The 17,745-nt window shown below is 40.5% G+C and overlaps 1 protein-coding gene across 1 annotated transcript in view; it reads left to right on the forward strand.

Annotated features, from left to right (window-relative positions):
• The window catches only part of ZBTB8B (zinc finger and BTB domain containing 8B), a 51,824-nt gene extending 34,484 nt beyond the window's left edge, over window positions 1–17,340 (forward strand). The window contains exon 5 of the mRNA XM_059918084.1: window positions 17,265–17,340. The gene's annotated coding sequence lies outside the window, so the exon portion shown is untranslated. The remainder of the gene's footprint in view (window positions 1–17,264) is intronic.
• The last annotated feature ends 405 nt before the right edge of the window (window positions 17,341–17,745 follow it).

Below are 17,745 nucleotides of genomic sequence, written 5' to 3' on the forward strand. Positions count from 1 at the left end.
TTTCTTAATTAAATTCAATCTTATCTTAGCCAGTCCTGACCATGAACCAAACTGTGTTCTTCATCCACACCTTTCTGGATCCATATTAATCTTTCCCTCACTTTCTTTTCCATTCAGAAACAACCAGCTTTAGGATAAAACCATCTTTTTTTTTTTTCTTTTAACAAAATGCATTTTCATTCCTCATGCCTTTTTTGCTGAACATACATCCTACTTTCCTTGCATACTGAAATGTTTCTTTTATCATTCTTAACCTTAAAACCTTAATCTCTAGTGAAAACCAAGAAGCAAGTAATTGTAAACTATCATACCAGCGTTTCCTGATTGACAGACTTATGCTTTAGTCTTCCTCTCCTAAGAAGGCAAAGGTAGGTAAACTTAGACTTTCCCAGCAATCAATGTCCCAATATTGTATCCTATTTGAAATGTCCCAGATAATCAATGAATTCTCTTCATTTAACTTAGTTTAGTTGCAAGTTACAAAAATCTGGAGCCTGTTTTAGGTACACATTTCCAAAACATAATTATTCCTATAGAGTTTACCTAAAAGCTCTTATCTCATTCATATTTACTTAAAGTTTCATCATAAAGTTTTTTCCTTGCCAACACACTTGCAACAGATATAATAAGGTCTTATTTGATCTCTAATAAATGTAGGTACAGCAGAAGTATTATACTTAACATTGATGATTCTAAAGACATGTCTATATTAAACCAACAAGCTTAAGCTAGCTTCAATAGCAGATATTAATTCAGTACTGAATACTTCCCAGATCATGTGAACTCAAAATTCATTCTGGCCAGGTTCTTTCATATTTCTGAGTATTTATATAAGCGCTTGACTTCCTTTAAGCCAATTAGAGCTCTTTTACAAGGTAATTTTGTCAATGCCACACAACTACAACATGCATATAGATATGTACAAACACAGAGACCTCATAGTTCCCATTCCAAAATTTCAGCTGTGAATCAGGTCCAACAATGCAAAACCCATCAGTTACAAAAGAGGTTGGATTCAAATTGGGTTTCTGGCAGATGGGACAAATCAAGGTACCCTGTGTGGATGGCTAAACCCTTTTTACTGACATTTGTGGAAGACACTTCTATTTCTTTTTTTTTTTTTAATTTATTATTTATTTATTTATTTTTGGCTGCCTTGGGTCTTCGTTGCTGCGCACGGGCTTTCTCTAGTTGAGGCGAGAGGAGGCTACTCTTCGTTGCGGTGCGCGGGCTTCTTATTGCGGTGGCTTATCTTGTTGAGGAGCATGGGCTCTAGGTGCGTGGGCTCTAGGTGCGTGGGCTCTAGGTGCGTGGGCTTCAGTATTTGTGGCACGTGGGCTCAGTAGCTGTGGCTCCCGGGCTCTAGAGCGCAGACTCAGTAGTTGTGGCGCACGGGCTTAGTTGCTCTGCGGCATGTGGGACCTTCCAGAACCAGGGCTCGAACCCGTGTCCCCTACATTGGCAGGTGGATTCCCAACCACTGCGCCACCAGGGAAGTCCCGGCACTTGTATTTCTATTTGTCTTTGACAAGTCAAGTTCCAAATTACCTACCCCTTTTCCCAAAATTTGCATTTTAAAAAGATGACAGAGATAAGTGTTCCTGGAGAAGACCAAGTATAACACTTGCATCTCAAAGGCTTGAGGAGAAAAGTAAATTCCTCCTAGGATGACTTTGTTCCCTTAAGGCCAGAAAAAAAATCTTTTTTTTCCCTCAATACTTACAAGCCTTTTAAGATAAGTAGGGGAGGTTTGGGAGTGGTAGTGATTCACTTATAACATTTACATGTACCTATTCTTTTTCAAATTCTTTTCCCATTTAGGTTGTTACATAATATTGAGCAAAGTTCCCTGTGCTATACAGTAGGTCCTTGTTGGTTATCTATTTTAAATATTGCAGAGTGTACATGTCAGGGATTGGTGGGATTTGGATTATTTCTGGAGCCACACCTCTGGTCCTGTAAAGACTAGATTTGTAAAACATGGACACTTTTTTTTCTCACAGAACTGGGTGGTCACCTCAATGATATCAAATGACTGACACACCCATTTACCTAAGTTGGTATGTTTTACTTTCCCTCATTTAGCTTAGGGGAGAAGGCCTCCCCCAAATTCCTATTAGGTTCTGAATATCAGCTATAGTCAGTTTAGTCAGACTGGAGGCCTCCCATTTTGGTAATCTATTTACAGACACTTTTGAGGATCCTCCCTGGGTTTAAGAAATTCTCTAATATGGTTGTCAGTTTGGCTTTTGATCTGAAGAGGCTTGCATACGGCCTCATGTGGTCCCATTTCTAAAGGTAACCATTTAATAGTGCCTTCTGAGTGGAAAGGCAATTCAAAAGATTTCTAGAATGAGTACTAAAATAAAGGATAGAAGAGAGCAGCAGTTAAGACTTTAGGTGCCTTTATATCATTACTTTCATTAGCTTTCTACAACAGATCTTTCAATGAAGCTATTTTGGAATTTTGAAGCGTTTGGGGGCTTCTTCATACCAATTAAAATAGGTGCAATAGTTTAAGATGAGCGCTCTCTAAAATTTTAACAATTTAGATGTTTCCCCAATTCAAAGGATGCATGGAGCTAACCATACAAATATTTTTCCTGCTAATATAATTTTAGAAAAGAAAAACACTTACCACTGTTGTTTCCAGTAGACCCTGCAGGCACAGATGACTGCCAGCTTTAACTGCATGCTCAAAAGTGTTTCAGAGTGTCGAAAGAACACCAATTTGGCCATTTCAGGGCCTGATTTCCTTTAGTTCCCAATTAAGTACTTGCAAACATACATAAACTCAGCTGGTATTCCCATAGGTGGCTGTTTGCATGGGAGTTGTTTGGCCTTTGAGGCACAATTTCCCAGTATTAATTTCATTATCCAATTCAGATATGAGACATGATCTGAACAACTTTCTGAGGACAGTGTGGTGGATCGCACGTGTGCTGCTTCTGAGTCTTGCTTCCCAAGGAGTTACCCTTGGGTTGGTTCAACTTCTTTGATGTGGCTTTGTTTCTCCCAATGACAGCCTAAAACCATCATGGGTGCTCAGAGCACTAGGCGATCAGTCTCTGTGGTGCCCCCCGGATGAGCAGTACTTATTTCATGGTCATAGTGGGGTTCCCCTATTGGACCACTGCACATCATGAGGATTGATCCTCACTCACTTCGGCAAGGTCCTCAATCGCCTGAGGATGCCATGTGGCCAGAAGGAGCAAAATCTCCCTTTATTCTTTGGACCTGAATAACTCAGTCTCTCATTTCACTAGCAAAAGTTTTGTTCAGACCATCTATCAACTCATTTTTTTTCAATTTAAGCCAAATTTAACAAAAACCCAGCCACCTACGTTTCCCTGAGCCTCTCGCCCAGAACCCCTAGGCCCTGCCTAGGAAATGCACTGGTGCCCCTTAAGACTCCAAGTCTTAAGTGAAAACCAGCTCAAATAAAGTTTTTAGGATCATCACCCAAACAATGAGATCTGAATATCAGAACTCACTGGCACACCTGAGGAGTACCGAGAAGCCGGTGGGACACGATGCACCTGTGCTGGTACCAAGCACCGGTTCTGGGTAGACTCCAGGTGTCCTCTGGTGGGTGTCTCTGGTATGCTGCCTTGACTCTGCCAAGTACATGTCAATGAAAAATTAATCAGTCGATCTAAGAAAGAATTGGGAAATTTTATTCAAGCCAAATTTGAGGATTATAACACAGGAAGAGCATCTCAGGAAGCTCTGAGAACTGTTCCAACCATTAGAAGTCAAGACATAGTTTATATAAGTTTTTTGAGACAGAGGGCTATATATTAAATGACATATTATTGACAGTTTACATAATACAGATTTAAGCGCCATGTGGGTCATGGTGGGTCACGTGACCCTTTATAAGATCAAGAAGGAATGTTATCTTTTAAGGAGTTGTCTTGTTGATCCTGGAAGAATATTGCTGTTTATAGTTGAGCAGGTATTCCTGCTGATGGGGGAGGTTTGGTCAATGCATAATGCAGATACACAATGCACAGTGAGGGGAGAGGGAAGGCCAAAGGGCAAACAAGAATTTTTATGTTTAAATTTTTCTTGTCTTGCCATAAATTTGAATTTTATTTCACACCTGGAAGGTCTCCAAACCCCGTTCTTTTGGGTTTTTATGGAGGCTTCATTATATAGGTATGATCGATTAGATCATTGGCCTTTGTCAGATGAGTCAATCTCCAGCCTCTCTTCCCTCCCCTGAGGTCAGGGTGGGGTGGGACTAAAAGTTCCAACCCTCTAATCACATGGTTATTTCCCCTGGTAACCAGCCCCCACCTTTAGGTGCTTTCCAACAGTCACCTCATTAAGATAAACTCAGGTGCAGTTGAAAAGGTTTGTTATAAATATCAAGACACTTTTTGGCTCTTATCACTTAGGAAATTCCAATGGTTTTAGGGGCTCTGTGCCAGAAAGAATCACAATATAGCACACACAATATAATGGCCCTCACCATTGTCCTTTCTTCTAATGTTTATTGAGTACCTCTAGGTGCTGGGGATACTGAAGCTGAATCTGGCCTCTGTACCGTGAAACTGAATTAAATCTCGGAGACAGAGTTTTGGGTGAAGTAGAAAAGAATAGCTTTATTGCTTTGCCAGGCAAAGAGAGGCACAGCCGGCTAATGCCTTCAAAACTGTGTGTCCCAATCCCAGGTTGGGGAGTGGGAGGGTGTTATGAGGAGTTTTATAGTCAAGGGCTGCTGATAAGGCTCAGGGTGCGTGCAGGGCTCACATTCCTTCAATCCAGAGATCATCTGGCAGCAGGTGATAATGGGTGAACTGTGACCTTCTCTGGAATGAAAAGTACTTCATCAAATAGTTAACATCTTCCATTTGGTGGGGGTTTTAGTTCTGCAGAAGAGCTCAAAGATATTGTTATGTGTATCCTTTGAGGGGGAACCAAGACCCTGCCCCCAAGTCCGCACTATTGTTTCTTGACTGCTCCTCCCTTGTCTCTGCATCCCCTCCCTTCCCTAATTAACAACTGTTCTAATCTGCCCTTTGGAACTCAGGGAAGGGGACACAAAAAGGCTTTTGTGCCCTGGAGCCCCACAGGCTCCTGCTTGGTTTCAGTACCTGGGTGAATGAGACACAGCCCTGTCCCCAAATACCTTGTGGTCAGTGGGGATGACCAACAAATTAAAGAAGCACTTTTGGATAGCCTCATCCACCAGAGGGCAGACAGCAGAAGCAAGAAGAACTGTAATCCTGCAGCCTGTGGAACGAAAACCACATTCACAGAAAGACAGACAAAATGAAAAGGCAGAGGACTATGTACCAGATGAAGGAACAAGGTAAAACCCCAGAAAAACAATTAAATGAAGTGGAGATAAGCAACCTTCCAGAAAAAGAATTCAGAATAATGATAGTGAAGGTGATCCAGGACCTCGGAAATAGAATGGAGGCAAAGATCGAGAAGATGCAAGAAATATTTAACAAAGACCTAGAAGAAAGAAAGAACAAACACCTAGAAGAATTAAAGAACAAACAAACAGAGGTGAACAATACAATAACTGAAATGAAAAATGCACTAGAAGGAATCAGTAGCAGAACAACTGAGGCAGAAAAATGGATAAGCGACCTGGAAGACAGAATGGTGGAATTCACTGCCATGGAACAGAATAAAGAAAAAAGAATGAAAAGAAATGAAGACAGGGCTTCCCTGGTGGTGCAGTGGTTGAGAATCTGCCTGCCAATGCAGGGGACATGGGTTCGAGCCCTGGTCTGGGAAGATCCCACATGCCACGGAGCAACTGGGCCCGTGAGCCACAACTACTGAGCTTGCGTGTCTGGAGACTGTGCTCTGCAACAAGAGAGGCCGCGACAGTGAGAGGCCCACGCACCGCGATGAAGAGTGGCCCCCGCTTGCCACAACTGGAGAGAGCCCTCGCACAGAAACGAAGACCCAACACAGCCAAAAAATAATAATAATAATAAAAAATAAATAAATAAATAAAATTAAAAAAAAAAAAGAAATGAAGACAGCCTAAGAGACCTCTGGGACAACATTAAATGCACCAACCTTCACATTATAGGGGCCCCAGAAGGAGAAGAGAGAAAGGACCCAAGAAAATATTTGAAGAGATTATAGTCAAAACCTTCCCTAACATGGGAAAGGAAATAGCCATCCAAGTCCAGGAAGCACAGAGAGTCCCAGGCAGGATAAACCCAAGGAGAAACACGCTGAGACACATAGTAATCAAATTGACAAAGATTAAAGATAAAGAAAAATTATTAAAAGCAACAAGGGAAAAACGACAAATAACATACAAGGGAACTCCCATAAGGTTAACAGCTGATTTCTCAGCAGAAATTCTACAAGCCAGAAGGGAGTGGCACAATATATTTAAAGTGATGAAAGGGAAGAACCTACAACCAAGATTACTCTACCCGGCAAGGATCTCATTCAGATTCGATGGAGAAATCAAAAGCTTTACAGACAAGCAAAAGCTAAGAGAATTCAGCACCACCAAACCAGCTCTACAACAAATGCTAAAGGAACTTCTCTAAGTGGGAAACACAAGAGAAGAAAAGGACCTACAAAAACAAACCCAAAACAGTTAAGAAAATGGTCATAGGAACATACATGTCGATAATTACCTTAAACGTGAATGGATTAAATGCTCCAACCAAAAGACACAGGCTTGCTGAATGGATACAAAAACAAGACCCATATATATGCTGTCTACAAGAGACCCATTTCAGACCTAGGGACACATACAGACTGAAAGTGAGGGGATGGAAAAAGGTATTGCATGCAAATGGAAATCAAAAGAAAGCTGGAGTAGCAATACTCATATCAGATAAAATAGACTTTAAAATAAAGAATGTTACAAGAGACAAGGAAGGACACTACATAATGATCAGGGATCAATCCAAGAAGATATAACAATTATAAATATATATGCACCCAACATAGGAGTACCTCAATACATAAGGCAACTGCTAACAGCTATAAAAGAGGAAATCGACAGTAACACAATAATAGTGGGGGACTTTAACACCTCACTTACACCAATGGACAGATCATCCAGACAGAAAATTAATAAGGAAACACAAGCTTTAAATGACACAATAGATCAGATAGATTTAATTGACATTTACAGGACATTCCCTCCGAAAACAGCAGATTACCCTTTCTTCTCAAGTGCACACAGAACATTCTCCAGGATAGATCACATCTTGGGTCACAAATCAAGCCTCAGTAAATTTAAGAAAACTGAAATCATATCAAGCATTTTTCCGACCACAACGCTATGAAATCAGAAATAAATTACAGGGAGAAAAACGTAAAAAACACAAACACATGGAGGCTTAACAATATGTTACTAAATAACCAATAGATCACTGAAGAAATCAAAGAGGAAATCAAAAAATACCTAGAGACAAATGACAATGAAAACACAATGATCCAAAACCTATGGGATGCAGCAGAAGCAGTTGTAAGAGGGAAGTTTATAGCAATACAAGCCTACCTCAAGAAACAAGAAAAATCTCAAATAAACAATCTAACCTGGGCTTCCCTGGTGGCGCAGTGGTTGAGAATCTGCCTGCCAATGCAGGGGACACGGGTTTGAGCCCTAGTCTGGGAGGATCCCACATGCCGTGGAGCAACTAGGCCCATGAGCCACAACTACTGAGCCTGCGTGACTGGAGCCTGTGCTCTGCAACAAGAGAGGCCACAATAGTGAGAGGCCCGCACACCGTGATGAAGAGTGGCCCCCACTTGCCACAACTAGAGAAAGCCCTTGCACAGAAACGAAGACCTAACACAGCCAAAAATAAATAAGTAAATAAATAATTTTAAAAAACAAACAAACAAAAAAACAACAAAAAAAAAATCTAACCTTACACCTAAAGGAACTAGAGAAAGAAGAACAAACAAAACCCAAAGTTAGTAGAAGGAAAGAAATCATAAAGATCAGAGCAGAAATAAATGAAATAGAAACAAAGAAAACAATAATAAAGATCAATAAAACTAAAAGCTGGTTCTTTGAGAAGATAAACAAAATTGATAAACCTTTAGCCAGAACTCATCAAGGAAAAAAGAAAAGCCCTTTTTTTCTTTTTTCTTTTTTTGGCTGCACTGAGCAGCTTGTGGGATCTCAGTTCCCTGACTGGGGATAGAACCTGCATCCCCTGCATTGGAAGCCTGGAGTCCCTGTGTCCACTCAACCTCAGCCAGCCATTGGCCGAGCTGTATTTGGGGGGACACTTAAGTGGAGGTCCCTGGGAGAGTGACCACAGATGTTAGACACCCTTCTCTCTTTTCCCCTATACAAATATTATAATGTGTGTGCCTCCACAGCAGGGAAAACTCCCCAGTACGCTCCTCCCCTGGAAACCCCTGCCTGCACCAATCTAAAGAAACAATTCTCCCACAGTAGCAATCCTGGGGCCAGGTCCAAGGGTGAACAGCTTCCTCTTGAGGCCTGAGTCATCAAATGACAATGACATACACCAAAGTCAGCTGTCACAAACCCCAGGGAGCCCCAGATTTGTCACTTATAATATCTTCTGAATTTTGCTTTCAAAGTGGGGAGGAGCAAAGAGGTGAGGCTGCAGGGCTAACTGCCCATACTTTATTTCTAACGTCTAAGGAAGAAAGGATGGTTCTAAAGAAAGGAGGAAGTGGTGTTGGTGATAGCGCTGGTGGTTGGAAAGAGTAGTGATCCCACTTCTCTGCCAATTACAGAATGATTGTGTTTAAACACCTCCTCTTTCTAAATGCAAGTATATTTGTGAAATTTAAACATCATTCTTAAATTGTCATGAGGCATGATAGTAAAATAACCAAATCGACACACAACAGAGTTAGGGGATGAAAGTTTTAATTATGATTGGGAGGAAGAAAAGAAAATTATGGATGGGAGAAGGGCTCGAAGGAGGCAGGAGGATGGGAGAACTGTAAAGACAAACTTTGTCTACTTTGTGAGTTTTATTTGAATTCTGCATCAGCTGAATAGATTGTAACTGATTTTTAAAAAAATTTTACTGTTGACTGATTGGTAGGTGACAAACAAATCTTCCCCTCAGAACCAAATCATTCTTCTCTCCTCCAATTCTCATAGCCTCTCTGTCAACAATATTTATTCAATGCCTACTATGTGCCAAATCCTGCGTTAGGTTCTAGAGCTTTTGAATCTTTTGCATTTAGCATATTTCATCTTGTATTATGGATAAGGAAAAGTTCATGCATTTAAAAAATACCCCGGAAATAATGCTGGCTTTTCTCCCCCTGGGTGGTGAGTTCCTATCCTACCTCTGCAGAGACTGAGACTTATTTGAGAAAAGGAGCTCGTTGAAAATATTCCAGTCATCTTCGTAGCACTAGTATCTAGCTCAATAACTGGTATATAAGAACTGCTTAATAAACGTTTGTTGAATGACTAAAAGACCTCCCTGTGCTCACCAGCACAGAGCTGAGAAGAGTGATGTGGCAGACCTGGAAAGAACTTGCTGAAAGCCTCCAGCTGTTAGTGCCTTTGACTGTTTCAGCTTTCCAGGAGCCCAGCCAAAATTTGGGAGTCTTCCATCCAGCAAAGTTCGCTCTGGAGATTCCCAATGGGCTGGCAGAGACTGTCACTACTGAAGTCTTTTCTCAGTCCTGCTTCTGCTCCCTTTCCTTCACAGGTGTTACTCCCCATTAATCCTTTTATACTCCCAACTCTAACTCAACATCTACTTCCCAGAAAACCCAACCTGTGACAAGGGACTTTGGTCTTAAACCCACTCACTCTAGACTAGTATGAAAAGCCCACACAATTGTGGCAATAAGCCAAAGTTGATTGACTGCATAGGAGGTAATGACAATAGTAAACATTTTCTTAGTGCTTTTGTACAAGGTTACTTGCTGAAATTATACACTTAAAAATGTTGTAATTTTATATTGGAGTATAGTTGATTTACGATGTTGTATTAGTTTTAGGTGTACAGCAAAGTGATTTAGTTATACATATACATATATCTATTCTTTCTCAGATTCTTTTCCCATATAGGTTATTACAGAGTATTGAGTAGAGTTCCCTGTGCTATACAGTAGGTCCTTATTGATTATCTATTTTACATATAGTTGTGTGTAGATGTTAATTTTATTTTTAGTGTAAAAATGAATACTAAAATGGTCAGAAAAGGAAATTTACCTTATTAAGCCTTAATAAAAAAGTTATTCCACTTAAAATTAGTGTTGTAAAATATAATACAAAGCTACAGTAATCAAACCAGTATGGTATTAGTACATCAATGGATAATAGATGAATGGAACAGAATAACACATCCAGAAAAAAAGGCTCTTGAATATATGTAAATTTAATACCTGATAAAAGTGACTTTTTAAACCCATAAGGAAAGGATGACTTATTATATAAATACCATTGGGACAACTGGAGAGGTATATTGGAAAAAAAATTAGATCCTATACATCAAAATAAAATTTAGATGGATCAGAGTTCTAAACATAAAAAGACAAAGTTATAAAAGTATTAAAGGAAAGTAAAGGATAATATTTTATAATCTTTATGTGAGAAAATCTTTCCTAAGGAAGAATAGAAAACCCAAAGACAATAAAAGAAAAGGATGAACAGGTTTTACTACATCAAAATATTTTGTAGAGTGAAAGATATTACAAGCAAGATTAAAAGATAAGAAAGATTGGAGTCATATATTTGCCAAACATATAACAGAAAAAGGATTAATATCAATAATACATAAAGAACTCCTTAAGAAAAAGCCCAAATATCTCAATAGGAAAAAAGAAACGAATTTACAGAAGAAGAACGATAATACCTAATATCATATGAAAAGATGTTCAGCCTCACTGATCAGCAGGGATGAAAATTAAAACAACAGTTATTATTCTTTTATTTATTTATTTATTTATTTATTTATTTATTTATTTATTGGCTGTGCTGTGTGGCTTGTGGGATCTTAGTTCCCCAATCAGGGATTGAACCCGGGCCCTCGGCAGTGAAACCTGTAGTCCTAACCACTGGACAGCTAGGGAATTTCCAATAGTTATTATTTTTAACCAATCAAATTGTCAACAATTAAAATGATTCGTAATAATCCAGTTTGATGAAGTTGCAGGAGAATGAGCACCCTGATACACCATTTGTGAGAGTGCAAATTGCATCTTTTGCAATAGCATCTTTTGAAAGGCAATTTGTCAGTATGTCAAAATTTTAAATAGGCATACCCTTTGACCTAGCGATTCTACTTCTAGGGAAACTCTTTTGCAGAAGCTCAGGCAGGCAATGTGTAAGGGAAGATGGAGGTAAGTGGGGAGATCAGAAGCAGACTGGACCCACAAGCAAGAGCTAGCACACCACAGGGATGGAATGGAACCCATGTTAGTCCTCACTGCTTCCATTCTTGCTAATGTGGGCATCCTGCAGAAGCCAGAGCCCTTTGTCACGGAGCAAAATATGTGCAACTGGCCTAGGAGTTGGAGAAGCTGAAGGAGGATCCAGGGGAAGGTAGAGAAGTTGCAGGTCCATCTGTTGCTTTACCTCTAAGGAGGTTAGTCAGCAGATCACCAATAAGGTGTATGAACTACAAAATGCCTGCTGCTTTCCTTCTGTCCTCCAAATCTCCCTTGTGGCCCACACTAAATGAAACATACAAGAGAGGAAATTCTGGGAAATGTAGCTTAGCCCAACCAAGTTGACACATTACAAATCAGACACATGAGTGGATACATGTCTGTGCATCACTGTTTGTAAGGCATATCTCATTTTATTGCACTTGGCTTTATTGTGCTTCACAAATATTGAGTTTTTTAACAAACTGAAGGTCCGTGGCAACCCTGCGTCGAACAAGTCTATTTGTACCATTTTTCCAACAGCATTTGCTCACTTCATGTCTCTGTGTCACATTTTGGCGATTCTCCCAATATTTCAAACTTTTCATTATTACTATATTTGTTAGGGGGATCTTTGATCAGTGATCTTTGATGTTACTACTATGACTTGTTGAAGGCTCAGATGATGGTTAGCAATTTTTAGCAGTAAAGTATTTTAAAATTAAAGTATTTCAATTAAGGTATGTACATTTTTTAGACATAATGCTATCACACACTTAATAAACTATAGTATAGTGTAAATATAACTTTTATATGCACTGGGAAACTCCAAAAATTCACGTGACTCACTTTATTGCAATATTTGCTTTATTGTGGTGGTCTAGAACTGAACCCAAAATATCTCCAAGGTATGCCTGTAATAGGAAAAGTTGAAAATAACTCTAATGTCCATTGATAGGGAATAGTCAAGAAAGTTGTGATATATATATACCATGCAATACTATGCAGCCCTTAAAGAGAATATCACCACGATGCTATTTCACTACACACCCACCAGAACGTCTAACATGAATAAAACTGACACCACCAAATGTTGGCATGGGTGTGCAGTAACTGGTTCTCACATACTTTGTTTTTGGAGGTGTAAAATGGTATAGCTACTTTGGAAAAAAGTATGGCAGTTTTTTATAAAACTAAACAAATACCTACCCTATAAATCAGCAATTCTACTCCTCGGTTTTTCCTCAAGAGAAATGAAAACTTTTGTGCATAAAAAGACTTGTACAAGAATGTGCATAGCAGCTCTATTCATAATGGCCAAAAACCTGGAAACAGACCGGGGTCCATAAGTAGGGGAATAGATACATAAACACTTATAAGTTCATACAGTGGAATACTACTCAATTATGTAATGAACAACAGTGAATCTCAAAAACATTATGCTGAGTGACATAACTCTTACACAAAAGAGCACGTATTTTGTAATTCCATTTATATGAAGTTCTAGAACAGGTAAAACTAAACTTTGATGAAATAAAATTGGAACAGTTGTTGACAATGGGGGCTTACAGGCAGAAATTGACCTAAAGGAATTTACTGGGGTGATGATAATGTTCTATGTATTTATATGGGTTTTGATTACACAGGTGTATGAATTTTTTATAACTCAGCAAAAGCAGGCTTAAGATATGTGCATTCCATTGTATATACATTTTACCTGGAACAAAAAAAATATATATAAACATTATACTCTAATTAATGATACTCATACTGATTTTTTAAGGGGGAGGTGTACTGATGCCTGCAATTTACTTAGGAATGCATCAAAAGGGAAAATGAATGGATGAATGGAGGGATGGATAGATATGTCTAGTAAAATGTTAATGGAAGGGTCTAGGTGGTGAGTATATGGGTATTCATTGTAAAATTCTTTCAACTTTGCTGTATGATTGAAATTTTTCAAAATAAAATATTGGGAAAAAAGAATGAGATCAATTTTGTGTGTACTGACATAGGAAGATATCCAAAACATATTGTTAAAAACAAACCTCAGGGGAAAAGTATAGTTTGATATCATGGACATAAAACAACTACACAATACTTAATACAAGTAAACCTCATTTATGTGAGTCAATTAATAGAGGATCCATATTAAACTGTTAAAAATGGTAACCTTTGAGGGAAGAAAGTAGAATGAGAGCACTGATGTCTTAGCCTAGTTCCCTAGAAAGCAAAGCCTGAGGCAAAAGCTTATGTGCTAACACTTTGGGGAATAGTGCAGTCCCAGGGAAGCAGGAGTGAGGGAGAAAGGGGAGTAAAGCAGGGAAGGAATTCAATAAAAATATACATGCATTACTGAGCTGGCCACAGCTTCATAACAAGTACAGGTGATTGGTCTCCAGGGATGTCATCAGCAAGGCTGTATGAAATTACTGCATCCCCTAACTGTCCATGGTGGGGAAGACGGGAGAAGAAGGTATCTGCTGCTTCCTGTATCTCACCAAAGTGTACCCCAAAAGGCATCAACTCCCCCACATTTCTGGAACCAGACTAGCCAGCTAGTCTGGAAGCATGCGTGCTGAGTGGGTCTTGCAGAACATTTTGTCTCAGCAGCAACAGATAAGCCCCAGAGGTAGTTCTGAGGCTTAAGAGCGGGTTGTGCCTGTGAGCAACTTGGGGGGCCAAGAGTAGTCCCCACGATAGGCCCTCCTGGACAAGGTGGGGGAGCACCAAGACAGTATCGCTTCTGCCTTAGGAACTTGGCAAGCCTCCCTCCTGCAGCCTAGAGGAATGTGCTTACTACCAGGCAATCCTTCTGGGGGAGTCTTCAACAGCAGTGAGAGAAACGGGGACTGAGCAAATCTGGGTCCAGCACAATTGATCTTGATAAACAAGGACTTTCCCTTTTGGGGGTAACATTTTGTAGCCAATAGAGTAGGGAGATAAACAGAATGAATTATGGAAATGCTAGCCTAATATTACATTAACGAATACCTTTAAATAAGATATTATTTTGGATAAAGCAATACATTTTTTTGTTTGTTTTCGGCCACACCGCGCAGCTTGTGGGATCTTAGTTCCCCGACCAAGGATTGAACCCGGGCCCTTGGCATTGAGAGCGCAGAGTCCTAACCACCGGACTTAAAGCAAAACATTAAATGAAATGAAGTGAGATTTAATTTTTATTCCCTTTGTAAATGTTTTCATGAAAATAAATTCAAAAATTGGAAAATAGTTTATTCTGATAATGTGTTTTGAACTGTGGCATGGGAATGAATTTATGGTCACTGGAATAACAAGCATACAAAGTACAAAGGTTTCTAATTCTGGGATAAGGGTAAGATAATTACATTTTTTAAAAAAATTAATTAAGTTATTTATTTTTGGCTGTGTTGGGTCTTTGTTTCTGTGCGAGGGCTTTCTCTAGTTGTGGCGAGCGGGGGCCACTCTTCATCACGATACGCGGGCCTCTCACTGTCGCGGCCTCTCTTGTTGCGGAGCACAGGCTCCAGACGCGCAGGCTCAGTAGTTGTGGTGCACGGGCCCAGCGGCTCCGCGGCATGTGGGATCCTCCCAGACCAGGGCTCGAACCCGCGTCCCCTGCATTGGCAGGCGGATTCTCAACCACTGCGCCACCAGGGAAGCCCCAAGATAATTATATTTGTTAAAGAGCTGGTACAACTTCACAGGTATCTGGCCCATCTTGTTGTCCTCATAGTGTTTTATTATTCTCTATCTCTCTGGTCACCATGATCCTGTCTTATAGCCTATTTCCCCCTTTCCTTCCTATGAAGAGCCCCACTCCCTTCATTAAATTAAAAAATTTTCTCATTTGAATATCTCAGACAACACACGACCTTCCTAATTAGTTACAGTTTTTGGTGATGAAGATATATTTTTTTTTATTATTTATTTATTGTTTATTATTTATTTATTCCTCAACTGTAGCAAGTTATCAATTTATTGTCACTTAGCTCTAAATCTACCCTTCTTCCTTTTTTTAAATTTATTTATTTATTTTTATTTTTGGCTGCGTTGATTCTTTGTTGCTGCGCGCGGGCTTTTCTGTAGTTGCGGCAAGCAGGGGTTACTCTTCATTGCAGTGCGAGGGCTTCTCACTGGGTGGCTTCTCTTGTTGCAGAGCATGGGCTCTAGGCACATGGGCTACAGTAGTTGTGGCACTCAGGCTCAGTTGTTGTGGCTCGCAGGCTCTAGAGCACAGGCTCAGTAGTTGTGGCGCATGAGCTTAGTTTCTCTGTAGCATGAGGGATCTTCCCGGAGCAGGGCTCAAACCCATGTCCCCTGCATTGGCAGGTGGATTCTTAACCACTGCACCACCAGGAAAGCCCAATCTACCCTTCTTTGCCCTGCTTCATGAAATGAGCTGGACCCTATAGACAAGTCTTCTTTGTCAGCTGGGGCAATCCTAAGCCTAGTTAATAGAGGACACTGGAGGGATATTACAAAAGCAGAGGCAGGGGTTTCTTGTCCTGGACCTAGTGGGCCTGTCTTCTTGATCCTTCATGGCAGCTGCCAACGTAGTAGTGTTCACGTTCTAGCAAGATATACTGGCATCCTTGTGGCTGTCCTCTGATCCTCCAGTCCAGGCCTGTGGCACTTCAGTGAACTTCACCATCCAGTGGGCTGCAAATACATTCTCCATAGTTAGACTGAATCTCAGTCTTGTCAAGAGATGAAGAAGGTGGGGAGCCTTGCAAATTTGTTCCCTCCTTCAGTACTTTCCTTCAACCCTAAAGGTGTTAGCTTCTCCTGTTTTCTTTGCCATTTGCTACATTTGCTATGCCTGTTTTCTTTTACCCTTTTAGTAGATAACCACCTGTGATGATCAATTTTATGTGTCAACTTAGAGGGTGTTTTTGGATGAGATTAACATTTAAATTGGTGAATTTTGGGTAAAGCAGATTGCCCTCCATAATGTGGGTGGGCCTTGTCCAATCAGCTGAAGGCCTGAATAGAACAAAAAGACTGGCCTCCATGAGAAACAGGGAACTCACCAGCAGACTGCTTTTGGACTGAACTGGAACATTGGCTCTCCTAGGTCTTGCGCCTTCTGGCCCACACTGCAGCTTTGGACTTGCCTGGCTCCGTAATTGTATAATCTTTATAGTCTATCTATCTATCTATCTATCTGTCTATCTCGTTTACTAGTTAATAATTCTTTATACAAAATTCGTGGTGTGGTTTCTGTCTCCTGACCAGGCACTGATTGATATCAGCAGTATATCTGATACAGGGCACATACATGGAGATTACACAGTGAAATAAGATAAAATGCCTGCCCTCAGTAGTTGAAAGAAATGGACCAAGGAAAAGTTATGAAAACTTTTCATAAGGACAGTAATGGAGATGTTTGTTTAGGGCCACAGGGAAGCAGAGAGGAGGGAGCACTTACCTCTAGGGATTTCACAGGGTGATGTCTGAACTGAATCTTGAAGGAAATTAAGAGTTTTCAAGGCAAGTGGGGGTGGAGAGTAATAAAATCCAGATGGAGGGGAGAAAGTATGTGCAGAGGCAAGAGGAAGCACATTATATTTGGGGGATTGTAAGTGAGGTTGCTCCACAGGCTGGGGAAGAGGAGGCTGGAGGGGATGGTAAGGAATGTGAAAGATCCTGTGAGCCACTGTAAGTAGTTTGGATTTGGGGCTCTAGGACAGAGATTTTCAACCTGTTTTGCACCAAGACATCCAGGACAGCTAACAGTTCATATTCATAACAGTTCCATACCTGTGCCAGGTTCTTGCTGAAACAACCCTCCATTAATTTGAGAGTGTAACACAACGTCTATAATTCAAAGTTGCTTCAAGTATCAATGGAGCATCAGTAATGGTTGCTTATTACCATCTGTAGCATAGATAAGATAGGCTGTGTGCTACACAAAATTGCTGCCTCTAACTCTATCTCCTTCTCTTCCATTTAAGAAAACAAATCAGAATGCATACATTCTCCTCCACCTTCTCCAACTCTCTGCTGGGACAGCTGAACCACTCGATAACTGACCCTGTTGGAGTCTGGGGGAGATCTCAGGTACAGCCAAGACCCTGAGTTCTTGCGAAGAAGGCATAGACCATCAGCATTTGCAAAATGGAGCACAGCTTGGGGAGAGGTCAAAGGATGCAAGGCTGGAAGACAGTGTTTCCTCCCAAGAGGCAGCCAGGGCAAAGATACTGATGCTTGCTTTCTGCATGCAGCTCTGGGAGAAGCTTGTATTGCTCAGATGCAGGTGGCATGGAGGAAGCTGCCATGCTGGGCTGAACTCAATGCTTCCTGCTGGCTTTCAGCAAACAGAAAGGACACTTCCACATACCTCAACACAAAGATCCCAGCTTGCGAACTGTTTGCTCTAAGCCCACGGGAGGAAAAAACACTTCTTATATTCCACTGTCACTCATTCATTCAACA

The sequence above is a fragment of the Balaenoptera ricei genome, chromosome 1 (assembly GCF_028023285.1).
Source record: "Balaenoptera ricei isolate mBalRic1 chromosome 1, mBalRic1.hap2, whole genome shotgun sequence".
NCBI lineage: Eukaryota > Metazoa > Chordata > Mammalia > Artiodactyla > Balaenopteridae > Balaenoptera > Balaenoptera ricei.